General features: G+C 42.0%; 1 protein-coding gene across 1 annotated transcript in view; it reads right to left on the bottom strand.

Moving 5' to 3' along the window:
• The window catches only part of NHSL1 (NHS like 1), a 182,091-nt gene that overhangs the window by 72,677 nt on the left and 91,213 nt on the right, over window positions 1-18,201 (bottom strand).

Genomic DNA, 18,201 nt, shown 5'->3' with positions numbered 1-18,201 from the left:
TCCGCAGCTTTTTCAAGTTTGCTTTTTATTTTACATTGTTTCAAAGATTACATAGAATAATATTTGTTTTTTATAATGGGAAGATATCAAAACCCTAAGTAAAGTATAACAAAGACAAGTCTGCTTCCTTAACTCTTCTTTAGAAATGCTGTGGCTACAGCCCACACCATTCATGAAGTGGCTGCTCTATATGTAGGAGGCACAACAGTGTCAGGTGAAAAGGTTTTATCTGCTGTTTGGTTCTACAATAAACTCCTGGACAGAGGAAAAAAATAAAATCAGTCTTCAACAACAAAGTATCAGGTCAGATGCACATCTCCTCTTTTTCCCTGATGCATCCATGCATCTCCTGCTGCCTGCATTGGCAGCCACAGCCTGGGAGCAGGTTGTATACACCAGCTGCCTGGAGGCACTGCACCAGCGGGGCATCGGCATTCAAACACCCAAAACACCGAGCACCAACACAAACTGTCTGCAGTGCTGACTCAACAGTGCTGGCAAAGTGTAGAAAGTTAGCAAGAAACTGGATTGTTTGGGGTTTTTTGTTTAACATCCTGTTACTTTGCACAGCAACCCAAGCAAGTAATTTTCACTATATAGCTTCATACACACCTCACACGGTCAAATCTCAGCAAACTTGCAAACAGATGAAAACAGGTCTTATAATGAAATGTGTTAGATAACTTCAATAAAGAGACATGACACAAGCCCTGCCCACAGTTTTACAATATTTTTAACAACAATTTCAAGTATCTGCAAAAATATGGATGGAATGGGGAAAATATGTCAACACCACGGGGGACAGCTGTCAATATAGCAGAAAGTCACCGGCATAAACTGAACACTGGCAACCAGGCGTTTGAGGCAAATACAAATTTACAAAGCCAAGTGCATTTACTCATCAGACTATGAGAAAGACAAACCGTGATTACACTAGCCAAGTTCAATTCACTCATCAACTATGCTGATATTCTTGTGTCCGCCAGAATAAATGAATGTCTAGACAGTCCTCCTGGGTGGGATGAAGCTCCGAGAGTGCTGTTAGCACTGTTACTGAACCAGTTCATAAGGAGGCTCAATTAATGCCTCCCTAATGGGACAGTATCTCTGTAACCCACTTGTCTAGCCACTGTGCCTGCTGTCTCACCCTTTTCATTCCCTGCAATTATCAGGGCTGATAGTCAAGAAAAGTCACTCTGATATATGTGATGCACAAAACTTCTGAGCATCAACGGGCTATTGAGAAAAGACTGCACTGAGGATTGTATTTATTTCTCCTGCAGACAGGAACGGTTTCTTGTATTAGACAAGAATACAGTTGGATTTCTGTTATGCTTTTTATTTTAATGACTCAAAATAATATCAAATTATATTTCAAAAAGAGTATCAGCTGATGTTTGCATGCAGTCTTTGTATCTCTATGCAATCATGTTAATTGAAATAAAAGTTAAGCGCAGATCTACACATCAAACCAGTATTATTAGGTAACATGCAGTGCAAACAGAGGAGCAAGAAGACAGGGGGGACAGACAAAATATAGTGTTCAGCAGACTCAGATGTTTCCAAACACTTAAGATGACACAGGATAACATATTGGCCTGGAGCCCTCGTGACATTTACCACGCACTTCTCTAGACTACAGACATACTCAATTAGCCAGGTTTCCAATGCATGCTCACGAAGCAAGGCTGATGCACAATAATGGGATCAAGACTGAAATCCAGTTTAACAAGTATATTTACCATATGGTAGGCATTAATGTCCCCACAATTTTTTTACTTGAAGAATAAATCTGTTCTTCACTGAAGCCTGGAAGACCTCAGCAACATATACAATAAAAGATCTGGTGATAGTTATGGTCTCAGCTATTAGCAAATGCAAAGCCACAGAGTTAGGAAGAGGATCTAACCATCTCGTGTGAGAAAGACATGGTGTACGTTGCCTCTTCCTCTTCTAGTCTGCCCCACAAAATCCTATAAAAATAAAACTTATTTTATACTGTGTCTATATGGTGCAATAATCTCTCAAAGTTTGAGAAAGTCAAAATTTCAACCAAAATTTTACCATAAAACTTCTGATTAAACGTCACTTACTGTACTGCAGCTATAACACTTTTATTTTTTGAAATACACAAAAGTGAGGCTGTTCATTTTTCTCAGCCTTGGGCTATCATTTATATAAATATATCCCCAAAATAACATTTTATTTCCTTTATTGTTCTTTTTCACACCTTTTAGAAACCAAACTATTAGTAATGCAAGTAACAAATGTTCTGAGCAGACGGTTAAACATGCATGTTTATCAGCGTATTTCATTTTTGCTAAACCAACTCTCTACAGTCAGGCTCTATTTGGAAGAGCTTGAATATTTAGGGAGAAAAGCGATTGTTACACTGGAAGCAACATTCATCTCAAGAAAAAAGATTGTTTAAGTATGACGGACTCCCAAAACTGTGACTAACCCAGTGATTACAAGAAACAAAATTAAAAAAAAAAAACAAACACCAACAACCAAAGAAAACATTCACCCTTTTATTAGACAAATATATTTGCTCCTGAGCTCTGAGAAAAGCAATGATACTGATGACTTATTACACACAGGAGTTTAAAAAGCATATACGATATACCTAATGGGAGCTCATGGGATTTGGAATCACAAAGTATGATCACGTCAGTCCTACTCTGGTATTAAGATAATCTTTATAAATATGCTACATAAGAAACTTTATCATCAGTCTTTACGTACAATTTGTAGATCCTCTGGATAGAAGGAAAATGGTAATATGCACAATGTAGTGAAATAACAGCACTTTTATGAACCCCAATGCACAACAAAACCATCAAATGAAGTGATTTCTGATGCAAGTCCAACAGCCACACTGGAAATCAAAGAGAGCTTGTAGAAATCCACAGGGGTAAACTTTGCCCTAATTAGACAGTGATTCTGTTTTTAGCAGTGATAGGCTGATGTATTCTGGCCTTTTTGGCTGATCAGCTGGAGTTTTTAAATTGTATTTAAACAGTTATTTTTAAAACAAAGAAGGTATAGAGAGAAAGTATCCTCTCTTTACAGATGGACAACTTGCGACACAGCAAGAATAAGGACATGCCCATTGCAGCAGAGCACCCCAGCATTCTCAGGAGCTGGCAATGGCCAGATTGGACATGGGATATCCTGCTCTCCTGGCCCACGTGTATACCGTTCCTCTTTCCTGTGCATTAATCTACTATGTCTGAAGTCTAATTCATGCTCCTTAAACACATATACAGCAGACAAAAGCTAAAGAATTTCAAAACAAAGGGAAAGAAAAAAACCTTCAAGGTATTGTAATTTCTTTTTCACTGAGTATGAACCTCTCAAATAGGAAGCAAGCAGGAGGTATCAGCTTTACAGTGTTTAAAGCAAGCACAACATTTGACAAGCTGGTATAATACTGATACACATCAGGGAAGATGAAAGGGACTGGGGGTGGGGGGGGCATACCATTGCTAGGATGCTCACAAAGCTTCATGATGCTCCAAAAAGCTCTCCCCACGTGGCCACCTTCACATTCTCCAGCATTAGCTCTATCCCCTGCTACTTTCATGGATGTATTTTTACCATATGCTTGCAATCACATAGCATCTACCAAGCTTTTTTTTTTTTAAAGGACATAAGTAATAGGGCATGTGCAGCTTAAAGAGCTTGGCTGGCATGACAGCTAAAAGCAGTCCTAGCAATCAAATACAGTTTGCAAAAAGCTACAGCAAGTGTTGCTGGCAATTGTGTGCCTAACAAACTGGATGCAAACCCTGAAATGCTTGGGCATTTGGCTAATTTAATTCCTGGTACCCAAACAGCCTGTCCTAGATTCAAAGTGTCATCCTTAGACAAATCTCAGCCCTCTGCAGGGACACCAAATTTGCAAACCATTTGATACAGCAGACACCCATAAAACACAACAAAAAACAACAAGAAGCACAACAATACAAATAAAAACAAAGTAAAAGGATTGTGAGGAATCAATGCCTCAGTGGAAAGCAAAAAAATCATTACAAACCCTCCCGACAAGTTTCTTGCTTTCTGGCACTCCCCAGCAATTACAGCTCTACTTGCAAAACAGCTCTTCTGTTTTCATATTCATGGTAAGCTCAGAATTAACAGCCTTCCCATTAAAACCATACAGAGATTGCTGCACATACTTTTAGTATCTTTGTTTCCATCAACAGCCTTTCTCTGTCTCTTCATATACAAATCTCATGCTTAAAGTGGGGGAGTCTTTTCTTACTATCTGGAACAGCCTCCTTGTATCTCCCCACTGCATCAACTCTGTACAAACCCATTACCCTCTCTTTTATATCTTAATTAAATTTTTCCTTTTTTGTTATGTGATAGCCCTCTGTAATTATTTTTAATCCAATAAGTATTTTGATATACAGTACATATGTAAGACACCAGAGGAGAAAAACACACTTTACATTGCATTATTGGCAGTCCCCAGGCACTTAACAATACACTTCTGTGTTCTAATTATTCATCTTTACTTTCAATTAGGAAGCCTTCTTAAGAGTAACAAGCAATATTGTATGTTTGATATTAACTCTTGATCACTGCTTTGCAGTAGAAAGCAAATAAAGCCAGCTGTATAAGCAGTGGGTAACTCAGAAAAACCTTTCTATGCCTTTCCATTTTAGCTCTGTTGCCAGACAATTGGAAAGATAACGTATTTTGGTTGGTGTATTCTGTGAACCAGACCACCTTCGGGAAAGAGGTGAAGCACACTTGGGACAGAAGACAGAGCTATTAGCGAGATGGAAGCAATTAAATATTACCACTGGTGGTTGAAACAGAAGCTATTCTTGCTGCCTTACTCCAGGGGCTGAGTCCCACACATCTGCTAATCCTTCTGAGAACACAGAGCAAAAAACGGTGCTGCCAAAAACTGGGAGAGAAGGTGGCTTCTAGTCTGGAGCCACAATGGATAGAAGCACTGGTAACACTGGTACACCCGCATACACTATGAGCAAAAGAATCACATCTCTATCAGCTTATTTTACAACTTGTATTAAATGGCAATTCAGGAAAGAGTTGGGTAGGATTACCCAGTTCAGGTCTGCTCATTAAACTCATCACCATGGTAACAGGAAGAGAAAGAAGTCATCTCCCCACTCCTATTTTCTTTTATAATTCCTTTAATGGCTTTAAAAGCCCGAAGAAGGAAGCACCTTTTTGATACAGAACAGCAGTGACCTTCCTGCCACCCAAGCAGCTCCCTGGAAGAGTCCACATGCAGTGGGATTCTCAGTATATAAAAAGCAAAGCAACTTAACACTACTTGATAAAACCCACTGTCAAAAATCAGCCTTCAGACAGAAGGCTACAGCATCCTAGCCCTCCTCCTCCTGGACAAGACGCTCTGCTGAGGCTGCCTTCTGTTCACAGACACCATCACCACTGTCAAAAATGCAGTGCCACCTCCTGGACATGCACATTCCCGGGAAGGCCTGCTTCGGCCCAGGTGCATAATGGAGAACCAGGAGAGCTTTTCAAGATTGAAAAAACAAAAATTACTCATTACAAATTCAAATCCTTACTGGAAGAGTTCATTATTTTTAGTGGGTACTTCTAAAAATGTTTTGTTTTCACACAGAGTGCTTCAATGAGTGCCCTATAAAGAACTGCTTTTAAACTCCACGTAAGATGAGGGGAAGGCTGTGGATGGTGTCTACCTAGACTTTAGTAAAGCCTTTGACACTGTCTCCCACAGCATTCTCCTGGAGAAACTGGCTGCTCATGGCTTAGACAGGTGTACTCTTCACTGGGTAAAAAAATCACAGGATGGCCAGGGCCAAAGTGTGGTGGTGAATGGAGTTACATCCAGCTGGTGGCCACTCACAAATGGTGTTCCCCAGGGCTCAGTACCGGGGCCAGTCCTGTTTAATATCTTTATCAGTGATCTGGACAAGGGGATTGAGTGCACCCTCAGTAAGTTTGCAGATGACACCAAGTTGGGTGGGAGTGTTGATCTGCTTGAGGCCAGGAAGGCTCTGCAGAGGGAGCTGGACAGGCTGGATTGATGGGTTGTAGCTGATTGTATGAGGTTCAACAAGAAGTGCCGGGTCCTGCACTTGGGTCACAACAACCCCACGCAATGCTACAGGCTTTGGAAAAGCAGCTGGAAAGGAGCTGGGGGTGGTGCTTGACAGCTGGCTGAATATGAGCCAGCAGTGTGCCCAGGTGGCCAGGAAGGCCAATAGCCTCTGGGCTTGTATCAGGAATAGTGTGGTCAGCAGGACTAGGGAAAGGACTGTCCTCCTGTACTCCGCATGTCAAACACTGTGTTCAGTTTTGGGCCCCTCACTACAAGACAGACACTGAGATGCTGGAGTGTGTCCAGAGAAGAGCGACAAAGCTGGTGAAGGGTCTGGAGCACAAGGCTTATAAGGAGCAGCTGAGGGAACTGGGGGTATTTAGGCTGGTAAGTAGGCGGCTCAGAGGAGACCTTATCGCTCCCTACTACAACTACCTGAAAGGAGGCTGTAGCGAGGCGGGTGTCAGTTTCTTCTCCCAGGTAACAAGCAACAGGACAAAAGGAAATGGTCTCAAGTTGTGCCAGGGAGCTTTAGATTGGGTATTAGGAAACATTTCTTCACCGAAAGGGTTGTCAAGCATTCGAACAGGCTGCCCAGGGAAGTGGTGGAATGACCATCCCTGGATGTATTTAAAATATGTGTAGATGTGGCACTTATGAACATGATTTAGCTGTGGACTTGGCAGCCCTGGGTTAACTGTTGGGCTTGACGATCTTAAAGGTCTTTTCACAACCTAAACGATTCTATGATTCTAGGAAAGGAAAAAAGTGAAACTCAGTTTTACTAACAGAGTGCTGCTTCATGTCAAGAGATGAGCTGATCTGTTGCTCACCCATTTTAGACAGAACCCGCTAGGAAATTCCCAACCCCGCAAGGTCAAGACTTTCCAGTCTGTAGGGCACAACATCCAACACTGTAGAGCATTAGTCAGCTGCTGCCAGGCAGATGCATTTGCTCACTTTTTAGACCACAGAGCAGGAGCTAATAAATCTAATAAATACATTAGATACAAACACATTACAATATAATCCAACCATATCAAAACATCGATGAAGGAACCAGAGCAGTAAACCTAGCTGTCATAAAAATAAGAAATTAAATGGTCACGCTTTTCATTTTGCAGCCTGAAAGGGACTTCCTGCATATGGGCACACGTTTAAGCCACACATTAGTTCAACTCCAGGACGCGCCTTTTGGCACAACCCTGGCCACCTCCACATCCCATGCCACTGGTTTGCATCGCAGGTGCAAGGACCTCAGAACTACTTCATGCTGCAGACTTCTCTCTTCTGTCATGCTACTTGCCAGTGTATATGGTTTCTCACAATCATTGCTCTGTGTGTAAGATAAGATAGTTTTATTATTTTTAAATGCACAACCAACAAAAAAAGTAACCTTGTCACTTCTGTCAGTGGCCTAAAGAAAGGTTATACCTCAGCAAAGAGAAGTACATTGAAAGAACTAAACCAATATTTTATATCAAATACCACACTAACCTTTTTAGTTTAAACTTTGGTATAAAGTTTTTAATCTGAAGTGTCACATTTACTTGAAAATTGTATTCATGCAACATAAGCCAGTTAGCACTGGCTTCTTAGGCATTATGGCTGAAATACAGCCCACCTATTTTCTAACAGGTCACATAGTGCTTTTTAAAGATTAAGTAAACTTCTGGATTTACAGATCCCAGCAGAGGAATGCTTCAAATTCCATTAGAAAGAGTAATGACAAAAATATGCACCCATTGCCATAGAAAAGATTAAGCTAATGAGGAACAGTACAAAGTGGCAGTATTTCAACCCAAAACAAAGTCACACGCTAGGAAGAATGGTCTTCTTGAGTCCTGGGTCAATAATATATCCATATGATATCCACACGAGGTGTTAACTTTTCAGTATCAATTATATAGTCCTGATTTTTACAGAAAATTCATATTAACTTGTCACTTTTGTATCTCTAACAACAAATTTTCTGGACTGCTTTTTCATGCAGAATACAAAGTTACTGAAGTCAACTGTTCTTACAGTATGTGATTTTCCAACAAAATGATTAAATGCACATGCTATAGCTGCTATGCAGCCTACCAGTGCCCTTCTTCCTTGTTATCTGGAGTTACTGGAGTCAAACGGGTGAGCTTCACAAAATCAACTGGAAAGAACAGCCATCTGTATACATGCCAAGGTACGCACACAAATTAATAGATCCAGTTGCCTATGGGTTTCATTTTCAGTCTGTTCACTAACAAAAAGGCAATCAAATTAATCCTGAGTTTCCAAGCAGTATTCTTGAAAATAAATCTCCTTTCTGATTACCCTCCCTACATGCTGACATGGTGTCTAAGAAGGATCTGCTCTGCAAACTCCTCCCTGACTGAGCAATGCAAAATGCCTTGGTTATGACAAGGTCCATATCAAAGCCATAAACTAAGATATGGAAAATTTATATAATTATTCAAATATATGTTTCTGTTAATTTCAGCATTACATATTCTGAAATTCCATAATTTGGAATACCTCCTCCTCAGACTACTGGATCAAGACAAATCTGAAGCTGAACTCATCATTATAAACTTTTTTTGTTCTTGGGAAGAGTCACTCAGCCTTTACATGTATTTTGCACTATATTACTTTCTTTTTAAGAAAAGCCACAGCAAAACCACACAATTAGTAAGATAATTCAAGAACAGGTTTCAAAATTTCAGCAGAAAAGTAAAATTATTTTTAACTGACTTGAAAACAAACCTTTAAAAAGAGAAGCAATATGTAACCAGAGCAAACTCTGCACAGGAGAACAAAAGAAGCCCTTAAAGATCTTCAGGGTGGAGCTACAAGCTGTTGGACCCAACAGAGTGGGACATCTCTCACCACAGCAATCCCCTGGACAGCCCCTAGGCACGGGTCTGCTGCAGAGCACGCACCAACTCATAATGATACACATGGACACACTGTAGATGGAGAAAAATAAGGCTTTGTAAAAAATCAAAAACTGTCTTCCAAATACCCGTTAGGCAGGAAAAATAGCTTTTAAATTTTTCTATTCTTATTCTTGGCCTTAATCCTACCAAGGAGTACTGTTGGTATCTCAAGTCTCGCCACAGCTGCAGAGGGAAAGAGGGCTGAGTAAGACATACATCTGTGTCATGGGAGAGTGTTCTTCTGAGACCTCCAGAAGGTAACGAAACAGAGACAACTTGATAGCTTTCATTTACCTTTCTTAATTCACTTTTCCAAAAAGGAAAGGTGAACAAAAGAGACCTTGCTCCTCACAAATGTCTCAAAACATAGCTTTGTAACAGGCAGGAGAAAGAATGTATTTCATTTTTAAAAATTCTAATTAAGGTACTAAGCACATATTCCTTCTCCTAATTTGACAGCCACCTTTACTCCAGCACTCTGTCTGTAAGGAGAGAAGTTAAACACCAAACCTTACATACTTCTTCCTCAAGACTCTTCCTCCTATCTGTTTTCCAGCATGGCTTGCGTGGGGAAGGACACCTACCCACAGGGTGCTGCACAAACGATAGCTTCTCATTGCCAGAAAACTACAAAAACCTTATTGTGATATTGAATTCATCTGAGGTATGAAACTGGAACAACAAAAAGTAAACCTGACCCACTAAAGAAAGGTGAAGTTGTCCGTTCAGATGGTGGAAAGCTTTTCTCCTATTTAACACAAACCTCCCTCCAAACTAAGCCTTCAGGAAAGACCATCCAATGGTTGACTTTAATAATGAAGGGAGGAAAAATCTAGGTCTTCCTCATTACTTAAGCATCGTGCTTCTTTATCTCACATAAACATGTTAAAGATGCCATAATTCTCTTAAGGCTAAAAGATGCGCGACTGAGGTCCAGACAGAAAGCACATTCCCCTCCTAGGAAGTAGGATCTGCCACTGCTGAAGATGCCTTTGCTTCAGCACTACAAGTATTCGTCCTTGTTTTCACTATGGGATGTGGCTAAAATTCCCGGTTTATCTTTCTGTTTCAGCAACTATTGATAGGTCTAAATTAAAATGGGATGGATTAAAGATGATCACAAACAGAAAGGGGCCAGGATGCTGTGCTGCAAAGAGCAGATTTCCAACGGGTCTCTGGATTAGGAGGATTTGCGGGCCCAGAAAGACTCTATAGCAAGCAGCCTACAGTGAGACACAGCGGTATCTCACTACGCAACTACAGTGCATCCCAGGCAGGAGAAGCCCAGCGGTCCCAGCCAGGCTGAGCTTGCAGGTAGACTTCTGTCTCGGCAGTACCTCTTGCTCAGTGTAACGGGAAGGATGGGGTGGCACAACTGCCAGCCAGTATGATGATGTGAGGACCTGCAGCACACCCTGCTCTTCATCCTGCCTTTACCTGTGGCCAGCCTCCAGTGAAGCAGGACAGACGAAAGACAAACTTCAGAAGCTGTAATTACATATTTGAAGAGGTAATTCCTTGTCTCCACAGGAAGATCAACAGCACTTAATAGATGGGTTTACTACAACACACGCCCAGTACAAATGCAATCCTGTCCCCAAGCCTCCATGTAGCCTGATGGCCTTCTGTCACAAACTTCCCTTACCAGCTCCAGAAATTCTGACTTAAATCCTCCCCAAACTTATCAAGAAGCATCTTAAAAACACTTCTTTGTCCACATTATCCTGTTTGGAAGTCTGTTCCACAACTTCCCTCCTCAAACGGTTTGGGACCTTTTAATGTCTGACTTCAATTAATTCAGAAACACACTCATAACCATTCATCCTGTGCCAATACCCTCCTTGGACTTCAGCAGGTTTCCTCCCTCCTTGTGGTATTTACCTCCCAAGCTACCAGCTAGACTAAATAAGCCATGCTTTTGTAATCCCTATGCATATGACCAGCAATTAAGCTTAAAATATTTTGAAGTCTGAAGGTCCAGATAAGTTACACAAGAGCTTCAAATGCCAAAAACATTTTCTGAATTTTTTTAATATAGTTAGAAAAAAGTGGGATGCTTTAAAGGACTGGAAGTCAGACAACACTGGAATAGTATTAAAAAAGATGCCTGGGGTAATTACAGACTGTTTTGCCAGCCATTAAGCACAGGCAAGATCACAGCTGTGACAGGACTGAATAAAAGAATAAAATTTCCATCTCTTAATATCCGGCAATGTGCTTTCACAGGGAATGGGTCTCCCATTTGACAAAGGTTTATGCCATTTCCCCAGAAGTGACAGCGGCCTTCTGCACAAGTGCTGGGGGTAAGGGCGGGGGAGCCAATGTAAAAGAGTGACAAGCATAGACAGTACAATCCCGGTAACACAATACTTAAACAATGTGAAATCATTACTATGCTTAAACCACTGAAAACCCTAAGAAGATATTTATAGGTTCCAAGTATGTGCGTGCTCTTGCAAAGACCACTTCAACATGAAATTCTTTCAGTGCTTATGAATCCAATCAGCTGTGCATGCTACTTTTACATCTGCTTTAGTATTCTCTAGACTGCATGCTTCTGCTGTTTAAAATTAAGTGTTGGCTTCTTGCTGCAATTTGACAGAAATTCACAGCCCTCTACTACTGCTTTACACAGCAATCACCATCTGTATTGTACTTGCAGCCCTCCAGATGATGGAGAGGGTTAATAGATATTGCTTAAAAGCAAACACTAGCAGGTCAAGGAAAACAACAGATGATCATTCTACCTATGATTCACTTACCAACAGGCCTTCTTCAGGATTGTAATGCTGTGCGAATTGTGCAAACAGCTCCTGTTGCAGCCTGCAGTAAAGAACTAGATGTGGAGCAGAAAGGCAGGGTGTGCATTAAATGCTCACCTGAAAGTAAAAATAGAATCTAAGGAAAAGCTGTGTGTTAATTACAGTTGGGACAATAGTCGAGTCCATTTCCACAGAGTCTTAAAAGACTGAACACCACCTGAGTAAACTAATGGACTACAAACATCAAGTGGTTTTGGCTGTATGTATTTATATGGCACTGTGTTTGAAAAGCGCAAGTACTGAAAGCCAGGCACATACAGAAGTCTACCCTGAGCTCCACATTTGCAATCATCAGCTAAAGATTTACTGAAAGAGAGGTTCAATACTAACTGATTTCACAGCTGAATCTATAGAACTTGCCTTGTCACTATACTACTTCAGGGCGAAAGCCCCATGTGCCCTGTGGAAGGCTGGCATACCTGCCAGAAGAGATTTTTATCTAATGCCTGATTTATGTTCACACTGCCACTGGCCTTCTTAAAAATTTAACGGAAAAAATAGGTGCCCACACCCTGTTCCATGACCAAAAAAAGCAAAGCAAAACCACAGCAAACAATAGGCATTCATTCTGCAGGTTCTGTGCCCGTGCCATTTGGTGGTCTCCTCAGAGGCGGTCAAATGAAACCGATCCAAGGAGTGGAACAACACGCTTACACAATGTGGTGAACAAATGTATTTACGGGCAATCTCTGAACCACAGAAACAAAAGCTGGGGTATGCCACTCTCCCCCAATGGGCCGGCACAGCAGAAGTACTCTCTGAGATTTCCATTTGCCCCCTTTGCTGCAAACAGAGCCAAGAAACAAGTGGGGTAGGCAATGCGGGCACAGCCGCAGCTCAGACACCCAGATGCTCTGCTGCCTTTGGAAATTCACTTTGCTTTTATATATGCTGCCCCCTTCCAGTGTATTTAGGTTGTAAATTCATCCAAGCAGAAACAGTGGTTTATTTGGTGCTCAAATACAACATTATACAACAGGACAGTAGTTGAATTATACTTAAGAGAAAAAAAGTAGAACTACATGGCGATCTTCAGTATTTCTGAGCACCTGGCTAACTTCAACAAAAATGTTATTATCCAGACTTTTAATCTTCCTTCCGTTATGTTCAATTCCATTCTGTACTTCCAGGCACGGCTAGAAGTGATTCCTGTTCACTGCTGCCTGACACAGACAGGCCAGTCCTGTGCCAGATGCTGTTAGCTGTGCTCAGCCACAGACATATCTTTCCCCACCTCTGTACCTCTCCTTCCTTCAGCATGCGATAATAAAGTTGTCATTTAACCAAAAACCTTCAAACTTTAACCAGTCCTAAAAACTAACATTTCTCTAGTAATTAAGTAAAATCTGATTTTTTCCATAGCATGTGAATGCACTGTGTTTGACAGAGCTCTCTGCAGCTCTCCTGGCACGTCAGGGATTCACAGTTTTAACTGTGAACAGTTTCATTCAGCTGATGCAGAGTGAGCGGCAGACCCCAGCTGCATCTGAGACTAAGCAGGGAGCCATTCACGTGAGTGGGGAGAAGAAAATCAGTGGCAAAAACCAAGAGACTGAAGAAGGCACCGTAGAAAGCAGAACTCCATAAAATACAGAAGAAATAAAGAAAAAGAACAGAGCTCTTCTTTCGGAAGTAGATTTTTTTAAATTCAGTCATATGCTTGATATTTAATTCTCATTTGTACTCATTCTGTTTGTTCAAAATGCATTTATATTTTGAAGAACTACAGATAAGAAATGTCCTCGAAGTTACTCACCCTATTAAAGTAATGCATATGAAAAAAAAAACTAGAAAAAGAATGAGTATGACTCATGAGTCCCATTGTGATTACACACAACTCTTGAGACAAATTAAAGAATTGAAATTAAGTCAGAGAAACAAATGCCACACAATCCATTTTAGGCATAAGCTGAACTCATTAAATTCTGTCAGGCATCTTCACTTTGACAAGATTCCATCATTTACATTACTACATGTCCCCTCCCTCATTTTGGCCTCCTTTTATGCACACAAAAAAGTAAAACTTTAAACAGAAAGAAAAAAAAAGCAACTTGCAGAAATTTCTACTTGCCTAGTTCGACTTGGAAAATGCATTTGTTTAAAGACATCAGAGAAAATCTGTTTCTGATTTCAAACATTGGATATTTTATGAGAACATTGCCAAGAAAGGAATCCAAGGAATGTCCTTATGCACACAAAACACATGAGACAACTGGTGAGCAGCTCTGTGATCTTTCACAAAAAAAAAAAAAAATCAAAAAAAAAATCTGCATTTCTAGCATGAAACCCTTCTCCAGGGAGCTAAGCAGCACATGCCTGGGATTCTTCACGGATAGCTTCTATCATAACTTCTTGCTATTATTAGTATAAAAGACTTCCCTCTCAAATCCACAGCTGTAAGACAAGGAAGGATGGAAAATACTTCCCAAGTGCAGGCAAGCAGTAAGCACACATGCTTACTTTACCGCATTTCTTGGTACTATTCTCCTTTTGTAAAAGCTATGAAAGAAAGAGAAACTCTAGATAGATATTAGAGAAGTATGAGCTCATTTTTCAGCACATTTTAAAAGAAAATTTATTTAAGTCTTCCAGAGGTTTAAGTACCTCTTCAGTCGAAAAGATCAGTAACAAGCACACAGCATCAAGCACGTAGCACTGCCTCTGCAACAGATGCCTGATTTTGATCAACCACCAATACAACTTGTGTTTCACACGATGGGAGTCACCTCAAGGGCCATGCTGAAGAATCAAGCACTGCCCATGGGCTGCTGCGGTGTGTGGGCCATCCAGCGCCAGAGAGCTCAGGTCAGCCTGCGAGCAGGAGATGCTGGGTCACCTGCTATGCATGGGCAGAGACACCCAGCTCTGACCACTTCTTTTCCCCCGAACGTCTTAAGGGGCAGCTGGGAAAGGCACAGTGACAAGAGGTTCCATGCTGATGGTACAGACTATCATAAAGCAACCAGAAACAGCAACGTGAAAAAAGAAAAAATTAGAAGCAGCAGGCCCCTAAAGCTCATAGGGACCAAGTTTTAGAGCAGAGACTTCATCACCAAACCCACACACACCCAGCACATCCACACCCACCGAATACACCAACTCAGTCCCTACGCAAACCTGGGACCAGTTCATCTGATCGAGATCAGGCTGAGAAAAACACTGCAGGCACTGGTAACCACCTGAACAACTACACTGCTTTACCCCAAGTCCTCAGAGCCCAAACAAACCAGCACCTGAAGGGCAATATGCCATGCCGTTTCAAAGACAAAATCCTCCTCCCTACACAGGGTACCATCAAGTCAGGAAAAGGACTGGTGCATAGCAACTTCTCTCCTTCACATGTTAAGGCTATCAATGATAATGCCCCAACTGACTATTTCAGGAGCATGAATTTCAATGCATAATAATGTAATACACAGCAACTGTTGCTCCTCAAGGTAGGGAGAAGTCTACTACAAACTAACAAAATACTGCAAAGTACAGTAACTTAGATAAAACTATGTAAGTGCATGCAAACAGGAAAAAAACCTACATCAAAATACATTGGTATGCAGCAAAACTATCCAGTACCTTCACTACTTTGAAGCAGAGCCCTAAAGTGGGCTTTTACATCTTGTAACTAGCAACTTTTCTTATTCAGATACAAAACCTGATAATTTTGAAAATACTTTTTCCACACATTCAACTTAAGAGTCATAAAAAAGCAAGTGTAAATCAATTTCATCATGCAAGACAAAAATATTTTGCTTCTCTACAAACTCATTTGCTGCACATACAACACTCTCTGAAAACTTTACTCCTTGCTTACTTTTCAGATAGGTAATCTAGATTACAGAAGCCTCAGTCTTCGAGCGGCCTGGTTACTCAACTCCATTGAAAAACTTTTACCTATCATACTCTGCATTTAGACAACAACTGCTACCCTGTATCGCTAAGTTAATGCTTAAACAAAAGTTTCATCTTTCATTGTTTCTAAATTCCAGTGATCTGTTGAAAATTATGTGAATTGAAGAGCTCTTGTGCAGTTAAAGGCAGGTTTTTTTACTTGTACACAGGAACAATTTTATTTAAGATAAACCACTACATAGCAAATTGTGTTGTACAATTCATTAAGGTTTTCTCTAGAAACACTGGTTCACTAGTCTGAAATTTGCAAGAAAGGAACTTTTTTTTAATGCCTTTTTTAATTTATGGTTGGCACCTGTATCAAGATCCTTAGTGGGAACTTTGCACAAATAGAAGTCATTAGAAGAATAAAAGCAGTCAACATTTTGAATCAAATTAGACAGAAAAGAAAAATACTCCGACCAAGCATTGATAAGCACTGGAGTATTTGACTTAATGAGTATTCTCTCCCAGGGGAAGTATGCTCTTTTACAACTCCTAAACCCTTCCTTACAACAGCTCTCCGGTGTCAGCTTTCAACAACTGTACTTCAGCAAGAAAACAGCTGTAGCAGTAAGCCCAGTCTTTGATAAAAACAGAAATACCGAGCTAAACAAAAATAGTAAGCTTTTCCTAGTCTTTTAGTTTCAGAACCACGTTCCTATGAAGCTCAATTATAAAGATAAAATAAAAATATCTCTTTGGGCATAAAAACTCTTATTGTCCGGGCAGCTCTGCACCATCTCTAAATGCGAGTAAGCATCACCCGGCTGAGCAGCAGGAGTTTCTTATCAAGCATCTGCAACACGGCAGCACGACCAACTCTCTGCTTTCGCCGGGTGCTCCACGACACTTCATCCATGCGGGGGCAAACCCGAACACAGGTAAATAAACCGCTGGTGCAGCACCCCCAGGACAGCCGCTCGGCACCCCCGGGCGCCGCACGGGCTCCCGCGATGCCGGCCCCCCGGGCGTATGGGACATGCGCACGCAGACCCGCACACACCGAGCCAGCCCGGCCTTTTGTCTGGCGAGCTGCCCTGCACCTTCCCATTGGATTCAGGCCGGGCAGCGATGTCCAGCTCCCTGCTCGCAGGGACAAAAGGAAGAACGAATTCAGGCGCGCTTTCATCGCCGCACTGAATACACTTTTTTTTTTTTTTTTTTTTTTAAAGGATTACGTTTCCATCCCCAACTCCCTTCTCCACCGGCCGCAACGGTGCAGCCGGCAAAGCCTCACCTTTCAGGCAGAACATCCCGCAGCCGCGCCGGGCGGGGCCGAGGCGGGGCCGAGCCTCCCGGTGCCTCCCGGTGCCTCCCGGCCGCGGCCCCCGCAGCGCCCGGCCCCACTGCTCGCCGGCCCGCGCCGGCCCATCCCGCGGCTCTCCCGGCCCCGGGCCGCGGCCGCCCAATCCGCTGGGGTCTGCGCCGCAGCGCTGACACCTCCCCACCGCCCACCGCCCCTCGGCCCCGAGGAAAACGCCGGTGCAAGTGACACGCCGCTCACAGACCGGGCAGCCGGGCACTCCCCCGCCCGTCCCGGCAGCCTCCGGCCCGAAGGCGATTGTTCTGCCTCATCTGTCACCGTTTTTCAGCGCTGGGCGTTCAGTTTACGGGCATCAGTCAGTCAGCGTTGGAGAAATACATTGCTTTAATCCCGCTTGACTGCTCGTTACGAATTACTAACTCTGCTCTTTGTGACTTTTTTTATTTGTTGTTGCTGTACTGGAATATATGGTCACCTCAGAAAGTGCTTTGTGCAATTTTCTATTTCATCTATACCAACAGGCTTCATTAATAAGAATCTTGCAAGTGTATCTGCACAGTCAAGCCAGAGAACGTGCTCATTTTCTGAATGCAGTATATTCCTTTCTGTGCACCTTAAGGCTTCCCCAGACCAACACCAGAGATGCTGTGGCTAAAAAGATTTCTTACATACACCGTTTCTGCAGAAGAGACCTTCAGGAACAGAAGAACACAACCTTGCAAGCACTTTATTTTATAAGGGTCACAAAGAGCTGCCACCAGCACTGTGCTGATCGGCAATATTTGGGTCAAAATGCAGCTGTGTTGTGTTGACTAACTTTTATAGGGCCTGGCCTTGCACAGTGAAGATATACAAGGACCAAGGCAGCAAGGTAGGGGTCAGGGTAACTCACCTCGCTGAACAACCGAGAATTGCATCTGCAAATGCATGAGTCCTAAAATCCTCCATGCAAAGCCAAATTAAAATAAAGAACATACAGAAATGCATGCTATCTTCAGGCAGAGCTCCAGAAAAAACCCTGCTCCAGACACCTTGAAAATCGCAGTTTAGACCCCAGATGAAGCAACACTAATGAGTGGCCAAGTACCATTAGCCAGTCAGATATTAAAGTATCACATTTCAAGAACCTGTCATCATGTAAGAAAAGTTGCTTCATTTTAGAGTGGGCTAAGAGCAGGCTGCAGTGGTAGAAAAGCAGAGACATTACAGTGGAGTAGCTCAAAATCCAGAAACAGCATTTAT

The sequence above is a fragment of the Falco biarmicus genome, chromosome 6, assembly GCF_023638135.1.
Source record: "Falco biarmicus isolate bFalBia1 chromosome 6, bFalBia1.pri, whole genome shotgun sequence".
Taxonomy (NCBI): domain Eukaryota; kingdom Metazoa; phylum Chordata; class Aves; order Falconiformes; family Falconidae; genus Falco; species Falco biarmicus.
The sequence above is the reverse complement of the archived record's forward strand: the minus strand, read 5'-3'. Positions and strand labels throughout refer to the sequence as shown.